Genomic DNA, 19,955 nt, shown 5'->3' on the forward strand with positions numbered 1-19,955 from the left:
GGCTATGATTGACAGGGAGGGCAATAACAGCACCAGATAGCCAAAGGTGCCACTAAAAACACAGATGTTGATTGTTCTCAGACATGGACTGAATTACAGAATCATGCAATTCTCAGAATTTTCTGGTTATATTTTCCTGGAGGTAAAGTCAGGTTTTTAGCATTGGGTAAGAAGGTTTAAAAGGAAAATCTCTTGACTAATGTAAGCCAAACCAGACCTAAACTTAGTGAGCATCACCAAGGCAAATCAGGACTGGAAAAGTAAATACTGCAAGGATAATTCAAGGTCACAGAAAGACCCATCACCCCCTCTTTGCAGATTACTGACTCTATGTACTGCAGCTGCCTCCCCTCTTATCATTTCTCTCTCCCTCCCTCCTATCATTTTACAGATGAAGAAACTGAGGCCCATAGAGATGAAATGACCTGGTCAAGGGTATATATATAGAGAGAGCCAGTCTAATAACAAAGGGAAGAGAGCAGGAAAGTGTCACATCAGTGATCATGAGATTAATTCTTGATGTAAATTAGTCACTTGTCAGACAAATTGCTCTCTGACTCCATTTATCATCTCTAAGACTTTCCTGACCAAAATATTCTGCCCTGGCCAACTCTCTAAGTGTCCTCTTTCTGTATTAGAATGTAAGCTCTTTGAGGGCAAGGTCTTGTTTTTTTTTTTTTGTATCCTCTGTTCTTAGCACAGTGCCTATCATATAGTAATGGGGGCACCTATGTGCAGCTCGGTGGTGTGGTGAATATAGTACCAACCCTGGAGTCGGGAGGACTTGAGTTCAAATCCAGTCTCAGACTCTTCACACTTGCTTCTGAGTTCAAAGTGAGACTGGCAACTTAGCACAGCTGCCCCTCACTCAAATCCAATTCACTCACTTGTCATCGCATCACCTCCTTGATGTCATGATCTTCTTCTAGAATGAAGGACAAACATCATCATCATCACCATATAGTAATAAATGCTTTATAAATATTCACTAAGAAAACAAAATCATCTTCAGTGGCTGAGTCTGGAACTAATTCCACTGTGGCTGCCGTGTCACAAAATAACTTTACTGAAGACCCCCAAGAAAATCTCAGAAGGATGAACTTACAGGATTCCAAAGAATTATTTTCCCCCCTTTCCCAGTGTTTAATATGATTTCAGACATATATCCCCAAATCAATCATTTATTAAACACATGATTATTGATAATTCACTGTCTATGTGAACTTTCTAGTGTTCTCATCTGTAAAAGGGAGATAAACCTGAACATCCTGCCTTCCTTAGAAGGTTATTGTTAGGAAAGTGCTTTGTCAATGGGAATCAGTACTAATATCATTTGATAACAAGAAGGTTAGGGGCAATTAGGTGACCCAGTGGCTAGAATGCTAGGTCTGGAGTCATGAAGACCTGAGTTCAAATGTGACCTCAGACTTTTAGCAGCTTTGTGACCCTGGCAAGTCACTTAAACTTATTTACCTCAGTTTCCTCTTCTGTAAAATGAGCTGGAGAAGGAAATGGCAAATCATTCCAATACCTTTGCCAATAGAATCCCAAGTGGGGTCATGAAGAGTTTGGTCATCAGTGAACAACAAAAGTGAGAATTTTAATTTTCTGATTTTAATTTAAATTTGATATGATTTGGTCATCTTTCTTCTCCCTTGAAAATTCTCTGTGGTCTTTCAAACCCATTGTTACCTCCTTTGATGACACACTCCTTTCTCTTTGGATCCCTTCTTTTCCATACTCTACTTTTGGTACTTTTATCATCTGTATCTTAACCATTCACTGTATTGACTTCCAGACCTAGTTCTTTAATGAATGAATCCCTGTTCGGGAATTTTAAACACTTTTTTAAAAATGTTGAGCAATGAAGAAGCTATACTTTATTTTTTTTGCAGGTTGTGTGTGAGACACCATATGTGATGCTGTATATGCTTGGGTGGGGAGAAGGGAAGGAATGGGGGAGTGGAGACTCTCTGGCTATTGACCCCTCGTGAAGCTGTTTTTTCAACTATTTATATTGGGTGCTTCTGAATGGGTTGTTGCTGTGTGGTCTCAGTGGGTGGGTGGGGGGTGGATTAAAATTTTCAAAATGAAGTGACCAACTATACTGTTGATGAAAAATGAAAAGCTCCTTGTTATTATTGTTTGTTATACATTGTAGAGCTTCTCAGGAAGTTAGGAAATGTTGGCTTAACTCATATTCATAAAAATATTTTCAGTTTTCAAATATCAGTACCGGTAAATTATTGCCAAAAGGGGGAAGGAAAACATTATTATCCATTGTCCCCTATTGTCTCCATCCAGTGGAACTAGCTTCTTCTAAGCATCAGCACCAAGCAGGATTATTTCCTCCTTCCCCTTCCCTCTCACTCCATCGAGCATCAGCCATCATTTGCCCTTGTTTCCTCACCTGGTCCCTAGTTGTCATGTCTAGGGTCCTGAGACCATCACATCCCTCTCCTTCAGCCTGGTTATCCATCAAAGCTGAATTCCACCACCTCTCCTCCCACCTCCCAGAAGTACCACCTGGCCAGGGGAGGAATTTTATGTAACAGAGATGCCTGAGATCTATGCCCAGATCTCTTTTTTCATCATCTTCTACTCTTCCCTATGTTTTTAGTTCTCTTCGTGCCCCCTCTCATTCTTTCCATCTTCTAATTTTCTCTGAAATCTATCCCCTTACTCAGGTCACCACATCTCTTGGCAGCCTCCTCAAGACCATATACTTCCTCCCTTAAGTCAGAATATATCTGCGGCAGACTCCTTGCTCCCCACTGCCATTTTTACACCCTCCCTCAATCACCTTTTCTAAGCAACCCTTATCCTTGTTGCTGCCATGTTTGAGCCTCCAAAGCTCATCCTCCCTAGTAAAATCTGTAGCAGGTCACCCCTCCCATTGGGCAACTTGGCTTCCCAGTTCCTCAGTTAAGTTCCCAGAAGGTGCTAGAATTTCTAGTTATGGCTCTGTCTATAACACTGGTTTTCTTGGGTAGAAAAGGTTTGTTGCAGTTATTATTTTGTTTTAAAACTTTAAAATGAGTGATTCAATATTAAGACCTAGGAATGAAAGGCTGTTGGGGTATAAGTCTAGGGGAGCCAGCTGTAAGACTGGTTTTCTGTCTACATAGGGTGGGTCACAGAAATCAGAGACTGAGAACACGGGATTCATACATAGAGTATTCACAAACCAACCCAAAGAAGCACACCTCTGACCAATTACACCTACCAACCTGGAGCAAAAAGTTTCACCTTTGGATTCACACCCCAAAAATAACTTTAAATGAAGCACAGCCGTCTGATTCTCCCTCTCCCTCGCTCCATCTCACCTTGTTTATATGTGAGAAAATATCAGTCTGAGTTTCACATAGCTTCAAATCCTCCTCTGGGATCCTCAAGCTTTGCCAATCTTAGGGCATAGTTGTATGTTGACATTTGTTTAGAATTGGCTTTCCCTTTCTCCTGGTTTTGACCAAGTGTTAAGTAATGAGCTAGGTAATTCTAGACTGCAGAGTATTTTTAAAGCTTGAGAGCATTTTAAAATGAATAATTTTATTTATTCAATGGTAAAACATTTATGCAGCTGTAAACATGTCACAATTCCATATTTTGACTCTTTGAGAAAAGGGCTGTGTGTGTTTGTCTGTGTGTGTGTGTGTGTGTGTTGTGTGTGTGTGTGTGAGAGAGAGAGAGAGAGAGAGAGAGAGAGAGAGAGAGAGAGAGAGAGAGAATCTGAATGTATACATTTATAAGAGGGAGAACCACAGTGAAATAACAGTAACATAGGGTTTCTTAAACTTTTTAATGTATTGTTCTCCTTTGGCAAGGCAATCTGGGGAAACCTATGGAACCACTCCTCTGAATGTTGTTTTTAAATGCATAAAATAAAATACATAGAGTTACAAAGGAAACCAATGATATTACAATAAGTTGTTAAAAGATATTTTTTTAAGTTCCTAGACTCAGGTTAACAATCCTTGCTTTGGGATCAGCTTCTGTCTCATTTTATATTACAGTATGAATTATTCCCCTCACTTTCAAAGTTTAAATCAATATGGGATTTTCCAGGGGAAAGATTTCTAAAATAAGTCCCCAAGGGTTGTTTCTTTTGCACCAAAAAAAAAGTTGTCAACTTCCAGGTTTTTAAAAAATATGTATATATGTTTTAAATGAAGTAGGGATTAGAATAGGGAAGGAAGGAAGGAGGTATAGTTTTCTGCAAATAGAAAAAGGAAGAGATTTCTTCTATTCAGGAAAAAAAGGTGGCAACCAATCTAGAGTAGGGAAACAAGGGACAATGTAGATTTCACGGCCCATTCTCTTTGTATTTTTGAAACATTCTTGACAAGTTGAGCCAAGCATTTATTTTTAATGTTAAACTTGTGTATTTGGAAGGAAATTGAAGCCTCATGTTTCTGATTCATTTATATTTAACTCATCAAAATGTCACTTTTAAAGGTTCTTTGATGTCCAGGGAGCCTTGTGATCCTTTTTATTAGCTCCCCTTCCTCCCAAGAACCAGCCAGTTATGCTTTACCAGTTGAAACGTAACCCCAGCCTCTCCTTCCTTCTCACTCGTGTGATCCAGGATCCTTGCTCTCTACTTTGCAAAATTGGCCTGCTTTTCCTTGGTTCTCCTGGATGACAGGGAGTTGAAAAGCAAAACAGAAAGTTCCTTATAAAACATGTTTGGCACAACATCAACCACCTGGTGGGATTATACTGACTTTCTCCCTTCCTTTTAAACACTCCATTAACACAATAGAATTCTTCAGGTAACTCATAAAGAATGTATAATTTTAGAGAAGCCCCTCACCCAGACTTAGTGACCAAGTTAGAAGAAACTGACTTGGAACAAAAAAGTTGGTAGTGTGGGACAGTGGAAGGAACCCTCTGTACATGGAGTCAAAGAACGTTAAGTTTGAAAACAATTTTTTCTACTTACTACTGAGGTTTGGTCAGGTTATCTCTTTGGGCCTCAGTTTCTATCTCTGTAAAATGAAGGATTTGGGCTAAATGGTATCTAAGAGCCCCTACAATAGAGATGTGAAATACAAAGTCTATGGGTGACCCATAACCCTCCTGAATGAGACCCAATTAGATCAAAATGTAATTGAGAAATAGTTGACAATAAAACATCAATAAATGTATTTTAAAATTAAGGCCCTCTGCCATCCTCAGGAAGCCTTCCATATAGATTAGTGACCCAGTTTTCTATCAGTTTGAAATCACAACCTTACATCTCTAAATCTGTGAATCTGTAAATAAACCAACCAGTTAAATTTTTATGGTTCAAGTTGAGATAAATACAAGGATGCTAAAACCCAAAACACTATTTGTATTATGTATATATAATATATATTATAAAATAAAATGGAAATATCTTGATTTGCATCATGAAATTACAGGACAAATATAAGGAATTAAAATATTATTTTCATATATTAACAATGACCTGTAAAATGTATTAAGATTTCTTTAAATTCTGTCAAGGAAAGTGGCACCTAGACAAACTTGTTAAAGAATATAATAAGAGTTAATAACATTTAATAATTATGGAAATATAAAACAATATTCCTTTTTTCAGACAGGAGTAATAGCTCCCTTTTATATTAAAAATCAAACTGAAAAATATGTGAATATTTTGAAATTAAAATAAATGACATGACAAATGATAAATGATAAAATAAATGAAATGATATGAATGAAATGAGAGAAGAGATGTTAAAGCATTTTTCAACGTAAGAAGTGACCTGGAACACCTACCCCTGTTTTATATAGAAGCAAGGGACTATTTTTGAATGGAAATTCACCCTTTTCCAATATATTGATCAATTTTGATGAACATTAAAACAACAATCTTATAGACCTGGAAGTATCTGCTTGGGAATATATCTATAGAAACATTTCAGGAATCCACAGAGCAGACCTTGTCATGATTCAAAGTGATAGCAGGACTTCTATTTTTTTATTAATTAATATTTTATTTTATTTGTCCAATTCCATGTTATAAAAGTTTCTCAACATTCATCCACTTGCATATTTATAAGTTACACATCCACCCTTCCTTCCCACCCACTTCCCCTAGGCTGTGAACAGTCTGGTAAAAGTTGTACATGTAACTCTGTGTTTAACATATTTACATTTTAGTCCTTTTGTGTATGAGGAATTAGATCTAAGGTGGAAAAGAAAGAAAACTGTGGCATAGGAAAGAAAAACAAGCATCCATTCAAATTCTATGATTTGTTTTTTTCCCCCCTCTGAATGTGGATGGCATTGTCCATAATAGATCTCCCAGGAGATAATAACTTCTACCAGTTGGGAGTTATTCTCTTTAATTTTGAGCTAACTCCTCAGGACAGGATTACAAGATCAAGAAATTCTCAGCTAGAGGGGACCATAGGGATCATCTCCTCTAGCCCTCCTTCATCATATGACCTTTCCTTGCTTCTTTTTGATTCTCCTTCCTACTCAGGCACCCATTAATTAAACTCTCCTCAAAGATAAACACTAATATTTGCAGACACCAAAACAAAACCTACCTCCCTTTTTTCTATTTCTTCTATTTTTCAACTCTGGTAGAGGTAGGTTTTTTGAGTCAAGCAACGTGTTCAATTCCAGCTCTATCTATTGATATATATATATATATATATATATATATATATATATATATATATATATATATATATATATATATAATGCTGGTTGAATCATTTAAATTCTCTGATTTCACGTTCCTCATCTGCAAAAAAGAGGAAGGTGGACTAGAGACCCTCCAGCCCCAAATCCTATGAAATCTATTCTTCCAAGGGAAAAGACAAGAAGGTTGTTCATGTTGTATGAGAAGAAGGATTGAATGTGGAAACAGAGTTTTTCATGAGCACTGGAATTCCTAGTTCAAGTGGTAGTAGGATCTTCTCCTTTCCAGTGTTGGATTTGACATTTGTATGACGGGGAGGAAGTTCCCATTAAGAGGCTAATGTGTAACTGCATGGATATCATTCACTGGTCAAGATTCTGGTTTTTCCCTAATAACATACCCAAGTCACCGAGTCATTTAGAAAGAAGGAAAAAACCCAATTGATCTGCCTGTTGAAGGAAGGAGGTTGGTGGCATCTTAATCTGGGAAGGGTTTTCTGAGGCTTCTCCTCCCTCCAGTAGTGTGCCTGCTCCATCCTTATCACAACTCTTCCTTTATTATACTCTCTGCTCTCTGACTTCTCTACTTCTTTCCTCGGATTATTACTTTTGTACATACATGATGAGAACTCAGCCAACTAGGGGGTTGTTCCAGTTTTTCCCTGTGGAATATGGAAAGAACTTAAGGAAATATTCCCTCCACCCTAGGCAGAGTTTTGTAGAAGCAAAATTCTACATTCTCCAGAGGTTTCTATCAGGAAGAGTTAACCCTAACACATACTTGGGTCTTATTCTGCATTTTTTTACTTAATTTTGATTTTAAATATATCATTCAGAATCTTAGCTTTTAGCATCTTTGTATTTACTTCATTTTGAACTATGAAATCTAACTGGTTGTATTATTTGCAGATTCAAAGAATTGTAGATATTATTACGCTCTCTAAAGAACTTAAACATTATTATCTGAAGCCTAATACCAAAGTTCCATAGACTTCTAGGGCTGGGAGGGGATGGTAAGAGTAGGGTACTGGTAAATGTTGGCTCTCTGGAGGGATAAAAAACCAACAAGATGACACACTCTTTAATTCAATCTTCATTATTAAAGTTTTCTCTATCACTTTCTTAAATATAGACAAAACAAATCCTCAAGCCCTGATAGGTAACTTGCCAGTTTTGGAGGTGTAAAAGTTCATACTGAAAATCTAACAAGTCCTACAAGCTGGTGTGAGCTGGCTCCAGCATATCTGGATGGGAGAGATCATTAAGTCTAATTTCTAAGACCAAAAGAGGTGAATATTTGCCCAAGATCACATACCTAGTAAGCAGGTAAGCTGGATCTAGAAAAGGGGTTGTCCATGAACCCCTTCTCAGAATAATATTTTTTTCTTTTAAATACTTTTTCTGTCAGCATATACATTTATATGAAAATTAACTTCTTTCTGTAAGCACCTTAGAACATTTATTTTGCTGATGTTTTGCTCAAGAACTTTGGAGTAAATCTAGAGAGACTTTCCTTCTCTTCCTAGCCTGTACTTTGTCTTACATTTTTTTTTATTAAAGATATTATTTGAGTTTTACAATTTTCCCCCCAATCTTACTTTCCCCCCCCACCATGGAAAGCAGTCTGTCAGTCTTTACTTTCTTTCCATGTTGTACATTGATCCAAATTGAGTGTGATGAGAGAGAAATCATATCCTTAAGGAAGAGACAAAAAGTCTAAGAGATAACAAGATCAGACAATAAGATATCAGAATAATATTTCAAAAAGGATCAAATATACCACATAGATGTACAAAAGAAACCAATTATATTGAATTCAAAATGTAATTCCTACCCCAAGAAATCTATAGATAAATCCCAAGTTAAGAATCCCTGGTCTAGAATTTAAATGTGCTGCCAACTCAATTATGTGATCTTGAACAAGTTACATAATTATTTTGAAAGTTAATGATACTAATTAATATTTATTATTTCAAATGGGCCTGAAAAATAGTCAAGTTAACAAGTACTAGGGATGCAAATATAGGAACAAAAATAAGATAGTCTTTGCCCTCAAGGATCTTATATTCTAATTCAGAAAGACAACATTTAAAAGGAAACTGAGGGGTGGCTACTGGAGTCAGGAGGACCTGGGTTCAAATTTTTCTCAGACACTTAATAATGACCTAGCTGTGTGGCCTTGGGCAAGCCACTTAACCCTGTTTGCCTTGCAAAAAAACAAAAAAACCAAAAAAAAAAGGAAACTGAAAAGTAGTGGGGAGCAGGAGGTATCCTCACAAGGAGGGGGTTGGGATTGAGGGAATGATGGTAAAGTCTGGAGAATGCCTGGTCTGAGCCCTTCCTCAAATGGTGATTTGGGGAGGAACTCACTGAATTGAAAAAGGGATCTCCTAGGGGTGGAAAGAGAAGGCAACTGGATGGTGTGGTGATGAAGTCTGGAGAAATAATAAGGCTGAATTTTATTGATAAAATTTTACTATACCAGTAGAATCTCTAATGCACATATCCCAGTGAGTAATTGAATTATCTTATATCAATTTGGTTTTGATAACTGAATTAGATTGCTGTTGTGTCACTTGGCTATTTGTCAGAACTATAACTAGGGTGAGGTTAGGGACTTTGCTCCAGGGTGTTGAAGTTTAAAGGGTGATGAATGCACTATTAGTTAAAATAAAAAAAATCAATCACACGGTATACTTCCTATCGCTCCCTCTGCTCCCAGGGGAGCTCTTCCTTGCCCAACCCTATGATTCATCCTTCCTAGCAGTAGTCTTTCAGTGTCTTGGGTTCACTACCTGACCAAGTTCCAGGTGTTTCCAGGTTATCCTCATTGCCCATAATCATGGCATCCTGAGGTCTCTCTTGCAATGATGTCTATGTCCCAAAAGCAAACATCTCTCTTCAAAATCTCTTGATCACCTTCAGCTGAATTTATGTTTTAAAAAATAGATATTTTTAGGGAAATATTCCTGCTGCTTGCTCTGAACACCAAAATTGCTAGTTCTGTCTCTCTTCTATTGATGATCCAAATGAGTGGGTGGGGTCATATCCATATCCTGCAGATAGAATCCCTATGAATGTATTGTTGGTTTTTTGGGAGGCTTTTTTGGTTGTTGTTGTGTTTTTTGATGCTAAGCAAAGAGTAGAAATGCTTATCTAGTTTCTTACCTGGACAAATGCAGTTATTTGTATATGAAACAATGTTCACAAAACATTCTGGACTGTTTTTCTTCAAGAAAAATTTAAATTGAAGGGAAGGGAAACAATAAGCATTTCTGTAGCACCTAGGCTATGTGAGGAATTGTGCTAACAACTTTATAGATATTACCTCATTTGATCCTTACAAAAACTTCTGGGAAGTAAGTGCTATTATTATTCCTAGTTTTTTATTTACAGTTCATTTATTATTTACAGTTGAAGAAACTGAAGCAAATAGATTAAGTGACTTACCAAGCATCACATAATTAATAAATGTCTGAGGCTGGATTTGAACTCAGATCTTCCTATCTAGTATTCTATCCAGGGCCCTACTCACCTGCCATTTAAGGCAAAAACAATGTCTCCATTTCTAAATAAATTAAATAAATAATTTTTAAAAATCTCTCTCTAAAATATAATTAAATGTATAATATTTCTGTTTTGTTGAGGGCAATATGTTGAGAGGCAGTTTGGGGGTACTATGGAAATAATAATTATTCCTTATTTTAAAATTTTTTATTAATTTTATACTACCATTATTTATTGGTATGTTCCCTTAGAAAATAGTTATTAACAAACTAATACTGCCTCCCTCCTCCCCCCTCACATATAGCAATCTTGTCTAAGTGTATGCTCCCATAGGCTTTCCCATCTCCATAGCAAAAGGAAGGAAATTTATTTCTTCATCTGTTTTCTAGAACCAAAATTGGTTATTCCTGTGCATTACAATATTCTTGGACTTTGATAAAGTGACCTTTTCATAGAATCATTAATAAAAGTAATTCCTTTAATAATACTAAGTAATGATTGAATATAGTGATGATTTAAGAGGTTTCTATTCTCTCCATCAAGAGATAGAACTGCTATGCTAGATTAACAGCAGATAGAAAGGTTTATGGGCAAAAAAAGAATATATAAGGCAGAAGCAGAGAAACCAATTTCTACAAATGAAGGTACAATAAACTAGTACACTGTCTACACTGTCAAAATGACAAAGGAATCTTACAGGTTGTTCAGTGTCATCTACACACTAGTTGGCTAATGCCACCTTAGACACTAGTTGACTAATAATAGTATTCTTCATTTTTCTACTGGAGAACAGAGTAGTTACCCCTCAGTTTCTTTTCATTTCACCACTGATGATCTTTTTCTGAAGAGGTCAAGAAAATATTATTTTTTTTTTTAGGTTTTTGCAAGGCAAACGGGGTTAAGTGGCTTGCCCAAGGCCACACAGCTAGGTAATTATTAAGTGTCTGAGACCGCATTTGAACCCAGGTACTCCTGACTCCAGGGCCGGTGCTTTATCCACTACGCCACCTAGCTGCCCCCAAAATATTATTATTTTTTTAAAGTTTTAATTGATATCTTCCTTTGTACTATTCTGCCTCACTTAAATCCAATTCATGCATAAGTCAAGACCTTATTCCATGATGTCATTGGTCCTCTTTGAAATGAAGGACAAATAAACAATATCATCAACATTATTACAATTATCTCTCTTTTCCCCCTCCCTGAGAGTCATTCCATATAACAAATAGTATTTTTTAGAGAGAAAAAAGCAACACAATATATTAGTATATTGAACAAGTCCAAAAAGATCTTCAAAGCACTATCTTGCCATGGAGTTTTAGACATTTTGGAGAACTTCAAATAGAATTTCAGATGCAACCCAAAATATCACTATTTTTTTAAGTTAAATTTTATTTTTATTTTTGATCCTAAAGACCAAATCACTGTTTACTTTTTTAAAGGGTTGTTGCATAATGCAAATTCACAGCACCTCTTCAGAGACTATGTCCCTATATCTCAAATAGGTCCCCCCCCCCCCCGCTTCATCTGGTACCACTCATCGTTTCTGAAAGTTAATTTCATTTCTTATGATTCTGTCCCCAATCTTCAGATCTCTTCCAATTTGCTCTCTTTTCCCATGCTGCTTGAAGAACTACCCAAGTGAGTGTGAGCCATGAATTTCATTACTTCCCCTCTCAGGTCATCCATCAATGAGTTGGGACAGAGCTCCAAGATTGCTGACTGTTGAAACACCTTCCCAGACACCTTCACACAACTGAATTTAATATCACTTGGGATTACTTTTTTTTTTTAATGATTCATGTTCATTTTTCAGGACAAATGAGTCGAACCAATTTAGTTTATTTTTTCTCCCTCTCTACTCTAATGAGTCCAAACTGTACCAATCAAACACTGAAATCTAAACTTCTACCCAAAAATCTCACCAACTTGTCTGGTTGCAAATTAAACCCAACCAATGTATTATTTATCGTTCCACTGTTCTCTGAACTTTTAAAGATTATTTTCCTAATATTTGTTCAACCTTTTAATAGTTGGAAAAAATCAGGTAATTTTCAGTACCATTCTTCCTAAATTTTTTTCTACTCCAGCTAGACAATTTTTTGGTCTTTTCCCAATCAGCTGGGAACTCCCTCAGCACAAAGTAATTTTTCAAAAATAATTATGCTCTTGTACAGTACAATTGCACTGATTATTTAATTCCCTAAAGATATACCTACAATTTTTGCTTGTTTATATTTCCAAGTATTCTATCTGCTATTTTAATGATTCAAGCAATTTAAACATCTTCACCAATTTATAATTCACCAAATGCCATATCTTTATGTTCCTTGTGATTAAAATCAGTTATTGTTGTTTTTAAATAGTTCATTAGTAGTCATTTTATAATATAATATTTTGATCTTCTCCAATTACATGTTAAAACAATTTCTGGACAATTTTTAAAGTTTTGAGTTCCAAATTCTATTACTTCCCCCCCTGAGAATATTCGATCTGATATAGTTTACATATGTGCAATCATATAAATCTTTTCCATATTAGTAATTTTGTACCAAAAAATTCAAATAAAAGAAAGTGAAAAGAAACATACTTTAGTCTGTATTTAGATAGTATCATTTCTTTCTCTGAGGCTGATAGTATGCTTCATCATGAGTCCTTTGGGATTGTCTTGGATGACTGCATTGCTGAGAATAGCCAAGTCATTCACACGTCTTCATTGTACAATATTGCTGTTTATGTGCTCAGCATTCTCCTGGTTCATTAGCAGTCATTTAAAAAATCTTCTTTCCATTGCATTCTTGCTTTACCGAATCGGTCTGTGGCTTTCTGGTCTCCCTGAGTAAAAAAAAAAAAACTATTTAAAATTATTTCAGCCCATTGTTCAGTTATTTTGTTTCCATTCACCTGTAGTCTTCTGTAAACTTTACTGGTTTCAGAATATTATCTGAGTCTTTTTCTACTTGCTCAACTCTGGATTTTCGGAAGCATATAACACTAAAAAGAGGTTTTGAGAGGTTGCAAGATGACTCATTTGGAACACCAGTCTTTGAATCAGGAGAATTCAAGTTCAAATGTGACCTCAGACACTCAACACTTACTAGCTGTGTGACCCTGGGCAAGTCATATAATCTCGATTGCCTCACCAAAAAAAAAAAAAGTTTTTGGTATAAAATGAGTTTTAATCAAATTTCTATTTCTTAAGGCTCTTACCCACCCATTGATGTGAGGAGTTCCCCAAACTCCAGCTTGAAAAACAAGTCTTTAAACCTACTGCTGGAGAAACTAGCTATGAAGTATATTTACAATTATAGATAAACTTATTAGAAACCATCAGGCATGTACAGCACAAATCCATTGTTACTCCTCAAGCATTGGATTTGCCATTATGGACATAATTTTACCATCTATCACCCACCTTACTATTTCAGTGGAGAAACCAGATTCCCCAACCCACCCTCTCTTCACATTGATCACCTTTGTAAGGAAAACATTTAGAACCTTTTTGTTTAAGGAGAATATGTTGATATCTGTGTTCTGACTCACTCCTCGCCTCCACCCATCCACTAGAGAATCATGGAAATCACAAAATACATTCCTTAAATTATTTTTAGAATCCTGGAATCTTAGAATTGAAAGAAAACAGAGATTTTGTAGTTAGAGGGTTAGGTTAAATCATAGGACTATCAAACGTGAAAGGACCAACCCCTTCACTTTTTTTCTGAAAAGAAAATATTTATCCTAATTCTTGCTAAATTAAGTAACAGTCATAAAAACCCCCAAAGCTTTGAGCTAACCATATTCCAAAAGAATAACCTCATTTTATAAAGGAGCTGCAGTCCTTTATTCTTTACAAAAATCTTAGAGTTGGAAGAGACTTGAGAGGTCATCTGTCTAGCCTGTCCAGGAATTCCTTCTGTGACATTCTGGACAAGGGTCACATGGCCATAACATAAAGACCTCCAGGAAGGGAATACTTCTTAACCCCCCCCCCCCATAACCTCTTTCTCTTTTGACAGTCAGCCCTTGTCACAATATTGTTCCTTATATCCAGTCTAAATCTGATTCTACAGCTTTCACTGATTGCTCTAGCTCTGCCCTATAGAGCCCAGTAGAACAAATCTGGCTGCTCTTCATTGTGATAGTCCTAAAAACACTTGAGGGCAGCAATCACCTCTCCACCCCCCAACCTCCCAGTCTTTGCTCCCCAATTCCTTCAGTAGCAACTTCTCTGGATGCCCTCCACTAAGTTTAAGATGAAATTATTTCACTTAAAACTAATGCTGGCTAATTTGCAAAATGAAGATTCACTTTAACTCTAATTTCAGCATTTAGCAAGAATTCTTTGTGCTTTCTTGTTTTCTTCAGCAGGCAGTAAATTGGCAGAGCAGCAAATGGAGAAACTCAAAAGACCTTAGTCTTTCCCATATTAACTCAGAATCTAAGACCACCCATGGCATTGGTAAGAAGGAAAGGTCTCTTATCCATTCCACCATTCTGATTACCCCCCAGCCTGTCAACCAAAACTGAAGTGCTAAGGGAAGGAGAAGCCATTGTAATTATTAAATGGATTTCAGCCGATATAGAAAGGATTGCTTAATCAGTGTTTATGGAGACCCTCTATATAGAGGAAGAGGACCCCAACACTGTGGTGAGTTTCATGCAATGAACGTATAGGAGGGCATGGGCAAAATTTACCATGATCCATAGATGGATTATTGGAGGGATTACACACAGTGAGAAAATCATAGATCCATTTGACTGTTTGTGAATAGTCTTCTGAGAATCTCCCTTTCAAAGGGAGTCACTGTTCCTGCCTTCTAAGCATTTATATTTATTGTTTATCTTTAAGGGATTAAAGATTGGTCCAGTGATTTCATTGATGAAGGGAGCCTAGAGTAAAGAACTCCCACTACTAATACCTGTTGGCACCATTTCTATAACATTGTCTTAGGAAGTTCCCTGTATGGGGTGGCTAGGTGGCACAGTGGATAAAGCACTGACCCTGGAGTCAGGAGCACCTGGGTTAAAATGCGGTCTCAGACACTTAATAATTACCTAGCTGTGTGGCCTTGGGCAAGCCACTTAACCCCATTGCCTTGCAAAAAAAAAAAAAAGAAAGAAAGAAAGGAAGTTCCCTGTAGTCCCAAGAGACAAAAGATTTTGCTCAGGGTCACACAGTATATGTCAGAGGTAGAACTTAATAATAATAATAAAAATAGCTAACTGCTAACAAAGCTCTGTGCTAGAAAGATTTCTAACTATTATCTCATTTAGCCTCCCAACAACCCTGGGAGCAGACTGCTATTATTAGCCTCATTTTACAGATGAGGAAACTGAGGTTAAAAATAGGTTAAATGACTTGCCTAGAGTTGCAGTTAGTAAGAGTCTAAGGATGAATTTGACTTCAGATTCTCTTGACTCCAAGCTCATTCATCACCTTCCACTCTACCACCTCGCTGCCTAAGGTCTAATGCCATGTCTTCATTTACTATATTTAAATGCACAGCAAATCTTACTGATCACAATGCCAACTTTAATGGCAAAGCAATTCTGATTGCAAATGCAGGTGAAAGAAACTTGCCTTTGAAGGGTTCATAATGAAGAGTTCAATAAAATAGGCTGGAACAAGTCTTTTCCAGAAATAGCAAAATGGTGTTAATCATTTTGCTATGAATCATAGAATCTTGCAGCTGAAAGAGAATCTACAAAGTTTGTGTGCATTAAGATGTCAGCGTTATCCTTATGTGAGTTTTATTGAAAGAAAAAAATTAAATTGAATAGCAATAAGACTAAGAAATAAGAAACTGGGCAATTCATTCATGAATCAAATAGAGACCATTCATCTTTCCAGCCTTTGTTTTCATCTAAAATTGATATGATTCTTTTTCTTCTCTCCCCACCAATACTTCAAAATGAATCAGATGACTCTGATGTTAGGTGTTATTTGTCTGCTGAGCCCTCTTTGAGAGATAGGGACCTTTCCACAGTCCAGATACTCTGATATGGGGATGAAAGGTGTTTTGACCACATTACAACCAGAACTCTCTTTTATTCCCCTCACAGCTGGATTTTGCTCTGAGAGCTGTTTAGAACTGATTAGGTTTCTATAAAGCACCTTGAGCTTCTTTGATGTATCAGATTGATTAGTTGATCAATCTAATTGTTCAGGAATTATACCTCATTTGAAGTAACAATACTGAGACAGATTAAACTTCTAAAACTAGTCTTCCTTGGGGCAGCTAGGTGGCACAGTAGATAGAGCACTGGCCTTGGAGTAAGGAAGACCTGAGTTCAAATCCAGCCTCAGATATTTAACAATTACCTAGCTGTGTGGGCAAGTCAACCCCGTTGCCTCACAAAACCCCCCCAAACAAACTGTTCTTCCTTTTCTCCTCCCCACCCCAGACAGTCCAGTCCTCTTCCTGGGTCTCCTACAATCAACTCCTTGTCCACTTGGCCATTGAAGTGCTACCTATAAACAAATTCTAAGAGGTTATTTCAATGGTTCGACTGGCTCATTTCCAGAAATTTCAACACATATTGTCCCTTTCAAGGATCTTTGGTTACCATCCTTCCAATCCTAAAGAGCCTGTGTTTCAATCCATTCTTGTTTGGTCTTCTCTTAACCTGAGTATGATGAGACTAGACAGTAATGATCACTGCATTTATCATTTCTGGGCCCATGTCCCCTGGTATCTAAACAATTATCAGTTGAAAGTTTTTCCAATCACAGTCCTTGAATAAGAAATTAATCAGACGTGACACAAGCTTTGTTGGGATGAACATTTACCATGATGCTAGGCTAGGCCGAATCTTCTTCATCTGACAGAACAACTCCATCTATTTTGACATCCCCCTAGCCTTTTGAAACTTAATTCATGCTCATCAGACCTGAATTATAATTTGGTAACATTCAGAAATGAACTATATAATTGAAGCATCATGCTTCAGATCTCTTCCCCTATATATATGCTAGTGTTTCTCTAGTTACTAGAAGTTGCTAGAAATCTCTATGTGTTTTATATATATATCTATATCTATATCTATCTATCTATCTATCTATCTATCTATCTATCTATCTATATATCTCAAGTCATTCTCAGTATTAAAATATGAAGCTCTTAATACGTTTTTCTGATGTAAATACCCCTCTCCCCCCCAGGAGGGCTGAGATCTGCCAAGCTGGCTTCTCCATAGTGGTTTCAAGACTAATCAAGCTAAAAGATGTGCAGAAGTGAATTAAGAGTTGCCCAGAAACAATGATATCCAATTTTGAGGCCAAAGTTGAGTTCCATTCTTCCTTCCTAGGACCTTCCCATTCAAGTGCCCAAGTTGTAATGTGGATGGATGGACTCTGTCTGTGTGTGTGTGTGTGTGTGTGTGTGTGTGTGTGCACTTGCGCACATGCATAGCTCTTGTTACCAAGAGATGATTTTCCTTTTGCCACAGGCTAATGGAAACTAATTCTTATGTAGATTTCTTTTCAAACTTAATATATCCCCTAATATTTCACATTCCTAATGAGCATAATTTGACAAGCAATTACAAACAACACTAGAGCTGCCAATCGTATGTTGCCAAGCCTTGGGGCACTATCAGAGACCGTCAAAAGTCAGTGATGTAGACAAGCCAGAGAGCCAGGATTTCACAGCTGTTAAATTCTTTGTACTTAGGCTCTTTTAGAGAAACTAGATGTATTAGATTATCTGTCCTTATGAAGAAGGAGGAGAGGATTCACACATGTTAGCTGTTTTTCTTCTTAATCTCAAACAAAACTCTTCCCCTCCTTAGATGTACTCTAGATTGTTGAATGGATCATATGGAAAGTGTGATAATGGAAAATCAGAGATGATACCCTCTTTGATGTGGACCCGGCTTGCTTAAGAGTGTCTCTTTGCCTGGCTCTCTCCTCAGTCGGTATGAATCCTAAAGGAAAATAAACAGCAAGGTAGCAGAAGGCAATGATTTCCCACTTTTTTTGACCATGCCTCCATTAATAAGTATTTATTAATTGCCTACAACTTGCCAGGAGTTGTGGTAAGTTGAATGAAATACTCTACTCACAATGGGCTTACATTTCAATGGAGACAGACAATAAGCATAATAAATCTAAAAATAAATCATAAGAATATAAAGTTGCTTGGGAGGGAGGGCAATAACCAGTTGGGGAGATCAAGAAAGGCTTCAGATAGAAGATAGGATTCGAGTTGATTTCAGAGAGTTGGAATTGAAGAGGGATTAATTCCAGGCATGGTGATGAGCTGCAGAGATGGAGTGCAATGATCAAAGAACAGAGGATGCCACTTTGACTGGCTAAGCTGAGGAACTATTTTCCAAACTCCCTGCTAAAGACTCTGGGGACAATACAATTCTGATAAAAGAAAGGTATCTGAGCTAAGTGACAAGATCAACCAACTCAGTTCCTGGATAATGGAATGAGGTTAATTTTCCCCAGGTGAAAACCTTGAGTTAATTTCCTCAGTTATTTTTCTGGTTTGTGTGATTGTGACACAGTTAGAAAGAAAATAAACTTGTATGTTAAGAGGATTATTGAGGATCTATGAGAAAGAGTGTGGTGAAAGCAACCAGCATTGGAAAGAACTGAATTTGGCTTTGCTGCTATCTGGATGACCTTGGGCAAGTAAGCTCATAGTAAGGTACATAATAAGGGTTTAATAAATACTTGTTTCTTGCTTGCTTGATTGGCAAGGTGAGGGAGTTGGATTAGGTGTGATAGCTAAGTTGTCTTCAAGCATAAATTTGCTATGATTCTCTTGAGTACAACCATGGGTAGGTAACTTGACTGGTACTGGGGCTAAGAAGGGGCAACTATATGGTCTACTAGAAAACCTAGGACATTTCTAAAAAGGGAAAAGGTTTTGTTTAGTCCACTAAAGCTATTGAATATTCCCCTATTTCATGATCATGGATTATTTGTTTTGTTTCCATTAGATACCATATTAAAATATAAGCTCTCAATTATAGGAGAATTTGCAAGATAGCATGGATGGATTTACAAATTCATCATTTCTTCTGTGAGAGGACTCTCTTTACCAGGGAAAATTGCAGTCTCTCCATATCAGACAGACAACCTTTGGATGATGAACCTTTCTGAACACAGCTAAATCTAATCTTTGGTTTTTTGTTTTTGTTTTTGTTTTTTGCAAGGCAATGGGGTTAAGTGGCTTGCCCAAGGCCACACACCTAGGTAATTATTAAATGTCTAAGGCCAGATTTGAATTGAGGTACTCCTGACTCCAGGGCCTGTGCTCTATCCACTGTGCCACCTAGCCACCCTTGAATCTAATCTTTGGACACAGACCTGAAGTCTATCATACTTGAAGATTTTCCAGCTTTGTAGAACTTGCCAGGCCATGGGCTTTATGGACATTTAAGGGTTCAGATTTATTTTTTTAGCACACTGAAGCATCAAAGTTGGATTTAAGTGGAGGAAATACATGGCTACTTCTGGGAAAACAAGTCTGCTGATGTTGGTTGTTCACTCTTGATAGTTCAGAAGCATCAGCTTTGAATTCAAAGAGCCAAAATCTTTTTTATAACACCTCTCTATTCAACATTCCTTAGATGAATATATGTCCCTATGGGGCTAAAGACTCCAAGATACAGATCACAGTCCATCCACAATCTTTTCTATTGTTAACTTTGTCCATATCTTTCTATGAGTTTTCCATAAGAGATCCTCTTAATGCTCAAATTTTCTTTTCATAATAGAAGGATATTAACTTGTATAGTTATCTCTCATTCTCAATACATGACTGCCTCCCACCCCGGCTGGTCATCCCCTTAATGAT

At 37.0% G+C, this 19,955-nt stretch overlaps 1 protein-coding gene across 5 annotated transcripts in view; it reads left to right on the forward strand.

Annotated features, from left to right (window-relative positions):
* LNX1 (ligand of numb-protein X 1) overlaps nucleotides 1-19,955 on the forward strand; it is a 229,492-nt gene that overhangs the window by 115,546 nt on the left and 93,991 nt on the right. The window lies entirely within an intron of this gene.

This window comes from Macrotis lagotis, chromosome 3, assembly GCF_037893015.1.
Source record: "Macrotis lagotis isolate mMagLag1 chromosome 3, bilby.v1.9.chrom.fasta, whole genome shotgun sequence".
Lineage (NCBI taxonomy): Eukaryota > Metazoa > Chordata > Mammalia > Peramelemorphia > Peramelidae > Macrotis > Macrotis lagotis.